General features: G+C 44.3%; 1 protein-coding gene across 1 annotated transcript in view; it reads left to right on the top strand.

Moving 5' to 3' along the window:
* Positions 1 to 3950: 3950 nt before the first annotated feature.
* The window catches only part of AASS (aminoadipate-semialdehyde synthase), a 71021-nt gene continuing 65759 nt past the window's right edge, over positions 3951 to 9212 (top strand). Inside the window, exon 1 of the mRNA XM_060020801.1 lies at positions 3951 to 4057. The gene's annotated coding sequence lies outside the window, so the exon portion shown is untranslated. The remainder of the gene's footprint in view (positions 4058 to 9212) is intronic.

The following is a 9212-nucleotide window of genomic DNA, read 5'->3' as shown; positions in this document are numbered from 1 at the left end:
TACTTCCTGTCTGTAAGAAAGTTCTATTTATAATAATCAAATATTTTATTAGGGTGGCCTGATATAGGTGATATTGTGAAATTTGCTGTTCATGTGAGAGATATAAAGTCTTGAGAGATCAAGAGAACAAATGTCCACCTCTTGGGACTTCCCTAGTGGCGCAGTGGTTAAGAATCTGCCTGCCAACACAGGGGACACAGGTTCGATCCCTGGTCCAGGAAGATCCCACGTGCCGCAGAGCAAGTAAGCCCATGCGCCACAACTCCTGAGCCTGCGCTCTAGATCCCACGAGCCACAACTACCGAGCCCACGTGGTGCAACTACTGAAGCCCGCGCGCCTAGAGCCCGTGCTCCGCAACAAGAGAAGCCACCGCAATGAGAAGCCTGTGCACTGCAACGAAGAGTAGCCCCCGCTCACCGCAACTAGAGAAAGCCCGCGTGCAGCAACGAAGACCCAAAGCAGTGAAAAATTAAATTTAATTAATTAATTAATTAAAAAATAGAACAAATGTCCACCTCTTTTCTCTTTATGGCAAAGTTCACTTAAGATTAAAAATGGGTTCTGCATACAAAGAAAGGAGAGGGGAGGAGGAGACAGAGTAAAACAGTAAACCCCAATGATAGCTCATGTATCCTGAGAATGTGCGTCACTTAATCTTCTTGAGAACATTATGATGTTTGCCAATGTCCTGGTGGGGGAAAATGACTTACTAGGGAGTTGGCAAAGGAGGGATTAAGTCTAGGTCTGGCTCACTCCAGTGCTCTCATGCCTGACTACTACCCTCATGGCCTCTCAGGAAGAACAAAACCAAAGTAAGGAACAACGAGGGGAGAGAGAAAGCCAAAGAATGTGGGAGAAAGAGAGGCAGCTTGAGTGGCCTAGAATCAACTTTCCAATTTCAGGAGTATTGACTCAGCACCCCACGTAGGTGGAAGAAGAATTCTCCTATATTGAAGGAGTCTGAGGGGTTGACTGCCAAAGTTGACTGTGGAAGCACTTGGGGTGTATCCAAGACTTGTTTTTCTTGCATCTGTTGTCTCTTTTCATTGTGAAGAAATTTCTGAGAACTGTCACACTTATTACAACAAATGTCACTATGATGAAAAACATTTGAATCCCCCATTTTAAGGAACAGGTTTTCTCACGTGCATATTTTGCAAAATTCTTGAACACCATAAGCATTTGAGCAGTAGTTTGGAATTAAAAGGAAGGATTCTTTTGGCCAGGTTAATGTTTCATCGGCAGGTCAGGAGTGCATGGGATTTCAAAATAAAGCAAGAGAGAGGCTAACGGAGCATCCCAGTCTCTCTGGAGTCACCGTAATCCAGGACCCTTTCCTGGCTTTGCCCATTAAGGGATGTAATTTTGATAGTTTTCCTATGGGTGTTCAACCATTTGCAGAGTAATTCACAGTGACCAATCATTCGTTTAAACAAGCATTTGCTGAATACCTTTTGTGCTGAATACGTTCCTTTGAACCTTGTAGAACTTCTGCCCCTTTATGTACCTGCTCTGTCCTTGAGGGACTGACCTTTATGGACTGTACCAAGCCTCAGGCTTTCCTTGGGCTCAATTTGTAGAAGGCACTAGCAGGAGAGGGGAGGGCAGGAGAGGGAAGTAGGGTTATTCATTCCATAGGCGGGGCATCTGCAAACTGTGACCCTCGATCCAAATCTAGCCTGCAATTTATTTCTATAAATAAAGTTTTATTGGCACACAGCCATGCCCATCCATTTAAGCATTGTCTATGGCTGCTTTTACTCTCCAAATCTCAGAGTTGGGTAACTGTGACACAGACGTAATGGTCTGCAAAGTCTAAAATATTAATTTTCTGTCCTTTACAGAATAAAGTTTATTGACCCCTGCCTTAGGTAACTCCCTCTCTGGGCAGGGTTATTGATTCCTTAGGCATCTCCATGCCTGTCAAAAGTCACCACTGTCAAGTGGCCCTCCTATAGCTTCAGCTACACCACAGCTAGAGCTCTTCCTGAGTTCTGGTAACTGTCTCTTCCCCTGGCCCTATCAAGGCCTACAGGTATTCTCACTATGGCTAGCCCTGGGGTGCATCACCATCTCTTGTTGCCCTTCTTTATCCCTGTACCCACTCTCTTAATGTCTCCTAATTTACCCCGTTGGAATTACAGAGAACCACAGATAAGTAAACAGCATGAGATTCTGGGAAAATGAAGAATAATTGCCTGTTTCTTTAGCTAAACACTTTGCAGAGCACTTTGGCCATCATCTTGCTTTATCCTCATAATGACCCCATGAAGTAGTTCCTATTATTTTCCTATTAGCAGGTAAGGAAACCGAGGCCTTTTTGAAAACTGAGTAACTTGTCCACGATTTCTACCTTGAGAGGAAAAAGTAAGGATTCTGATCCAGGCTCTTAATCCTTAGGAGATAACAAAGCACAGATTGTGGTTCACTGTTCTTTTCAGGCTGGTGCTGCTGTTGAAATAAAGCTGAGATGGCTGATTTTGGCCATATCTTGAAGGAACTCACACATTGTGTGAAAGACTTTGGGCTAAATAGTCTAGGCATGACTCACTAAACAGATGTGTGTATCTCCTGGAAAAAAGTTTTGAGTTCACGACTATCACACTTGTTTAGCGATATGCAGTTTTCAAAGTGTTTTCACAGCCTCATAACAAGTCCGTGAAGCCAGATGACAGTTCTTAGAACAGTTTCAGAGTCCAGCAAACCAAGACTGAGATGTAAACTTACTGTATCCACATCCAATGAATATTAAGAATTCACGCATATGTGACAAAGTCCAGTGTTCTTTACAAGTCCTGGCTAAATGGCCCTAGAGGGTCAGGGGGAAATGCATTTTGTGAAGACTAGCCTCAGCACTAGAGGCAGAAAAAAACACTTGAAGTCCATCTGTGGGCTTCCTAGGGAATCAATGGCCAGAGGGTAATATTCCTTTCTGTTTTTGTAACTTTCTCTAACACATACATTTCTCATACTGCCACAGATGTGTTTAACTATTCAATGCTCATGTCAACGATCTTGAACCTAGAACATTGTTATAAACTCCACTCATATCTCCAATTACAGAGAAAATGAGAAGATTCTCTGGAAGCTGGGGTTTTCCTCTGTATCTTTAGCTTTACACATGCCAAATCATATTCCTAACCACTCCTCTAAAGCCTTCCCTCCTTGCTGTGTTTTACTGCACTGTTCTTGATATCACCAACTTCCTAATCACCACTTAGCCAAGCCTGAAACACCAAATTTGTTTCAGTTCTTCCTCTAGCCTGTTAGTCTTACTGGTGGTGTTGACTCTGTCCTTTTAAATCCCTTTACTATCACTTTTACTTGACCCCCTTCTATACACTATCTAGACCATATTCCCTTAAGTGCACGACTCTGATCATCTCATTGACTTGAGCAAAAAGCCTCTGGGGCTACACACTATTCATAAAAATGAAAATTCATTATTCAAATTAGTAAATTCATTAATGAACATTAATATTCATTGGATGTGCATACACAACACTTAATTTCTCAGTCTTAGTTTGCTGGACTCTAAAATGGCCTTAAGAACTGTCATCTGGCTTCACAGTCTTGTTATGAGGCTGTGAAAATGCTTTGAGAAGTGCATATCGCTAAGCAAGCGTGATATACATGAAACGGAAACTTTTTTCCCAGGAGATACATGCATCTGTTGAGCGTGTAATGTCCGGACTATTTTCGTCCTTCTCCGTCTCCGCCTGTCTCCTGCTATGGATAGTTACAAACTTGGTCAATAACAGTCCTGGAAGGACGTGACGCCCCCAGCTAAGGACGTAGGTCAGAGATCTAAAAGGCAGGAGGATTTTCGGGGAGGAGCAGGGGCAGGGCATGACCTAGCACCTAGCAGCGCCGCGGATTGGTGGAGGAGAAGGTTGTTCCCTCAGGGCGGGCGCTGATTGGCTGCGGAGGAAGAGGCATGACTTCCGAAGTTGAGCAAACACCTCCTCCTCAAGGCCCCCATCCCAATTTCTGCTCGGAATTCGGATCCTACTCAGCCCGGACCCGGGAGCGCAGAGGCGGCGGGGACCGGACGAGGTGAGCAGGGGGAGGGTGCCCGGAGGGGCTGAGCAGATGGGCGGTGGGCTCAGCCTGTGAGAAGGATTTGGAGATCGCAGGCGGGGCTCTGCCAGTCCGCCGGGCGGTGCTGGCGAGCTCTGCCTCCCCCTCCCCGCGCCGCTGGGGACCCGGGAGCTCTGCGGACTCCGGCCTTTGCCGGGACGAGCGTACGGAAGAGGGTGGCGAGCGTTTGGGCCTCCTCGCCAGGCCTCCCCGGCTAGCGTTTCTCTGCACGCGAGGGCTGGGAGGTGGGGCGCAGCGGGCGCGGCTCCGGAGTTTCTGTATAGGAAGAAGGCAGGGGATGGCAATTCGGATTTCTTTCTTGGCGAGGGCTGAGGTGGGGAGCGGTTGCTGGGGAGTAAAGCATTGGTATTGAAGCTGTAGAGCAAACCCTCTGTTAATTCTTGGACTGTGTGCTTATTTAGATAGGCAGCTGTGGGAGGTGGTTGACGGAGAGGGGGGCCTCCCCGCGGCCCCCCGGTCCCCCCCACCCCGATTTCTTTCGGCGCATCTGAACTGCGGAGAAACCGCAGGGGCTGTGCGGGCCAGTGTGAGCGTTTGCGCGGGGAGGGGGCGCGGTTAGAAGCAGTTATCTACCCTGTTTAATTCAGTGGGACTAAATGGCCCGACTACTTCTGGAAGAAATATGCTTTTTAGGCACTGATTTTAGGAGAGCGGGAGTGGGTGTGGTGAGAGGGAGAGAGTGTGTTTAGTAACTCTAACAAAGATGAACATTTTTTGATATTGTGGGTCGTCAGCTATCGGAATGTGGAAAAGGCGTAGCTGTTATTACGCCGACCTAGCTATGCACAGGACCGAACCATCACTGACTTTGACACGTGGCTTTCATATACTTTATATTGGAAGAAAAAAAAACCCAAGAAATCCATGGCACTTGGTGTGGACGCTTCTGTGTGTGTGTGTTTTGTAACTTGAACTCCCCCCCCCTTTTTTTTAAAAATAAATAAATAAATTTATTTATTTATTTTTGGCTGTGTTGGGTCTTCGCTTCTGTGCGAGGGCTTTCTGTAGTTGCAGCGAGCGGGGGCCACTCTTCATCGCGGTGCGCGGGCCTCTCACTACCTCGGCCTCTCTTGTTGCAGAGCACAGGCTCCAGACGCGCAGGCTCAGTAGTTGTGGCTCGGGGGCCCAGTTGCTCCGCGGCATGTGGGATCTTCCCAGACCAGGGCTCCAACCCGTGTCCCCTGCATTGGAAGGCAGACTCTCAACCACTGCGCCACCAGGGAAGCCCCTCTTTTTTTTGCTATAAAGCTGAGTGAACCTAGGGCCAGACTACCTTCTAGCCATGTAACCTGGTGGCCGTTCTGCCAAATGAGCTAGGACGACAAAGGTTAAGCCAATGTCCCCAAGTGACTTTCCCACTCTCCAGAAAATCATATTTGTTATCAGTCTCACTTGTTACTGGTGACAGCGTCATCAGAATTTTGATTTATTTGTAATTGAAAAATTTCCCCCTTTACTAACTAATCTTCTATTTAATCATTAGCAGATTTTGGTTCAGGACTTTGGAAGTGATCTTTGGTATGTAACCAATGCCAATTTAACAAAAAAGTTTTCATTTTTCCAAATATTCTTTTTCTAATTTTCTCATAGAGATAACAGTACAAACAGTGGCAAGTTTCTTTGATGAGGCCACAGGAAAATTCTATGGAATTCATGGAATCACGGAAATGCTGTACATTTGGAATGGGAAATAACCAACAACATTATTACCGTGTTCATAGAATTAAGGTGCAGCCAATTATAAGATGCATCCCCATTTTGGGGATGCTAAAATGTGAAAAAACATGTTTTAAATTTGGTGAAATACAGTATTAAAATGATAACTTATTTTTCTTGAACACTCATGCCTAAAGGGTGAAGGTAAAGAGAAGGTTTACTGGGCTTCTAAAAAAATAAGAAAGGGGAGGGATTAATATGGAGCCATTGTGAAGGCCTTCCCACGGTGTGACCCAGAGTATGGAAAAGTGGTGTCTTCTGTCAGTGGTGATGGTTGTGCTCACCTTTTTTTAAAATAAATTTATTTATTAGTTTTTTTTTGGCCGCATTGGGTCTTCGTTGCTGCACGGGCTTTCTCTAGTTGCGGCGAGCGCGGGCTACTCTTTGTTGTGATGTACAGGCTTCTCATTGTGGTGGCTTCTCTTGTTGCAGAGCATGGGCTCTAGGGCACTTGGGCTTCAGTAGTTGTGGCACGCAGGCTCAGTAGTTGTGGTGCATGAGCTTAGTTGCTCCGCGGCATGTGGGATCTTTCCGGACCAGGGCTTGAGTCTGTGTCTCCTGCACTGGCAGGCGGATTCTCAGCCACTGCACCACTAGGGAAGCCCCTGTGCTCACCTTTGAGGAGTGGGCAGGCTTGCAGCCTTTTTCTTAACATTTACTGAGTGTTTATGGCATGCAAGGCAGTGCTCAGCACTTTATGCCTACTAGTGCAAATAAACTTCACAATAGCTCTAAAGGGTAGATAGTATGATTCCCATTTTGCCGACGAGGCACAGACAGGTTAAGTTACTCACCGAGGTCATAGAGTAAGTGGGAAGCTGAGGAACCCAGGCCATTTGTGGAAGAGAGGAGTCAGAATTCCTTTGAGGTACCCCCTCCTGTTTTAAGCTCTGGGCTCCTGGTCACTGCAGTTAATCCAGGTAATTTAAGTGAATATCCTGTCTTCCTCCGTAGTGTTTTTGGTATTTTTGTCTCCCTGTTTACTGTACTTCACCTGGATCTTCATGAGTCAGAGTGCCTATCTATGTTCTAAAATTCTAATGCTTTTGTAATCCACAGTGCCTAGTCACTACTATCCTTAATAGAATCAGTACATCAGAGCTGAAAAGGACTTTAGTATTATATTCCAGTCTGGATTAGGAAACTGAAGTCAGGTAAGGAGCCCCATATCTAGTTAAATGTCTCAGCAACCAGGTCTGGATTTTGCTACCATTTTTATTTGCATTTCAAAATATTCATTGGTCTATGAGATTTCAGCAAGAGATTAGATCTTTTGTGGGGCATTGTTGGAGGGATGGGAGATATGAATTCCTGTTCTTATTCATCAGTCTATTTTGTTTTCTCTGCTACATTGGTCTTTATGACATTCATTTAAATTTTCTCATTTATTTCTTCATTCTTTCGCAAAACACTTGAGTTCTCCTATGGGGCGGTCACTGGGAATACAGAGATGAGGAAAACACAATTCATTTCTTCAAAGAATTTAGAGTTTAACAAAGAGACAGACAAATATGCAGATAAACATTTTGGATGAGACTCCAATTCAGAACTAACTTTGCATTCCATCTCAGTGAAGCTACATTTGTGGGCTAGAGACCAGGAGACTCATAGGTCTTATGTCTTTGGATGACTTTGAGTAGCTTATAGGCTTGAGAACATATGAATATTCTTAGACCAGATTACTTAGCACTAATAAGCACTCCCCAAGTCTGCTTGTTTTTACTTCTAGCTAACTTTTTTGTAAGGAGTTTAATATTAAAAGAATATAGCTATGCAACAGGAAATAAAAGTATGGAGGACAGTGTTGCTGCATACCCAAGCCTAGTTCTAGCAAGCCTTGGGGTTGGGAGGTATTTGGATTAGTTCTAGGCCATCACTGGGTGTTCTATTAATTTGGAACTCTTTTGGACCTCTACAGGATTATTATGGTCTGGATGCCAAATATGTCGTGTAGGCCAAGACTCATGGCCATGCGGCTGCCTACCCTTATTTATAGTACCAAGGCTTCCTGGGAAACCATGGCTTTTTAAATACACTTGCACTTTTTGAATAAACTGGAAGTGTGGATATAAAACATTTGCATTTCTCACTCATTATTTATTTTAGTCAGCTCAAGGCTACTCCATCCTTAGTGTCTCAATATTTAACCAAGATGTATGCCTGATCATTTGCAAATAACTTGGCATTGAGAAATCTCCCCATGTAATTGGATGGTTTTAGTGTGAGTCACTGAATTATGTTCTAGTGGAATTATTTCAAAGATCTAAAATATAAGGACAAAGAGCACATCTCTGACTTTGGGGGCTAAAGATAGATGATTTGGCCTTAAAATTTCTTTAATACTGAATGTGTAATCCTTTTGACATGTCTCAGTGGAAGCACCAGAAATTAGAAGGGGCCAAGCCTAACCCTTTTTTGTACTTAAGCTCTTGTGTTTGCTTGCACATTGTTCTGGCTTTGGTAGGTGGTTTGTAGGTTTAAAAAGTTTTCTGTTTAGGTTGATAGTATGGAAAGGATTGAAGAGACTTAAAAGATTTTTGAACATTCGATGGAAGGATACAAAGCTCTCTGTAGATCTCAGCTTTCTTCATCCACCTACCACTCTAACCCGTGAAAACCAGCACAAATCAGGTACTCGTGTCTTCTGGCATAAGTACTACCTGAACAATAACAGATAAATGTAACCTAATCCAGTTACATTTAAAAGTTATACCAACCAAAGAGCAGACTGTTTTATTATGATTCATCCATAGATGCTTGGAAAATGCTGTTTATGAAACATGGGAAATCCCATATTTATATGAGGCACGCTACCTTCATTTGTATTATCTGGTTTTAGATGATCTTTTCTCCCATCCACTCTGACTCTAATATTCAGCTATAATTAGTGATTGATAAGTCACCAGCAGATACTGCTTGAGGTCATTTAATTAGATAAAATTGTTTCATGCTGCTCCTGTTGGATCTCATGAAAATGAGCAGGGGACTGGATTGCTGCTGCTTTACAAGAAACTAACATCACGCTATGCATACCTTAAGTAACCCCGAATTTATTTTTAATTAAAGAAAGAAAATCAAAACACTTCTCCCATAATCAATGGGCAAATTATAGCTCATCAAGAAAATGTCTGGCTTTTATTCATTTATTTATTTATTTGCGATACGCGGGCCTCTCACTGTTGTGGCCTCTCCCGTTGCGGAGCACAGGCTCCGGACGTGCAGGCTCAGCGGCCATGGCTCACGGGCCCAGCCGCTCCGCGACATGTGGGATCTTCCCGGACCGGGGCACGAACCCGTGTCCCCTGCATCGGCAGGCAGACCCCCAACCACTGCACCACCAGGGAAGCCCCATAGTGCTATTCTTGTTTTACAAAAACATACAGAAGAATCTTTT

Source organism: Delphinus delphis, chromosome 9 (assembly GCF_949987515.2).
Source record: "Delphinus delphis chromosome 9, mDelDel1.2, whole genome shotgun sequence".
Classification (NCBI taxonomy): Eukaryota; Metazoa; Chordata; class Mammalia; order Artiodactyla; family Delphinidae; genus Delphinus; species Delphinus delphis.
The sequence above is the reverse complement of the archived record's forward strand: the minus strand, read 5'-3'. Positions and strand labels throughout refer to the sequence as shown.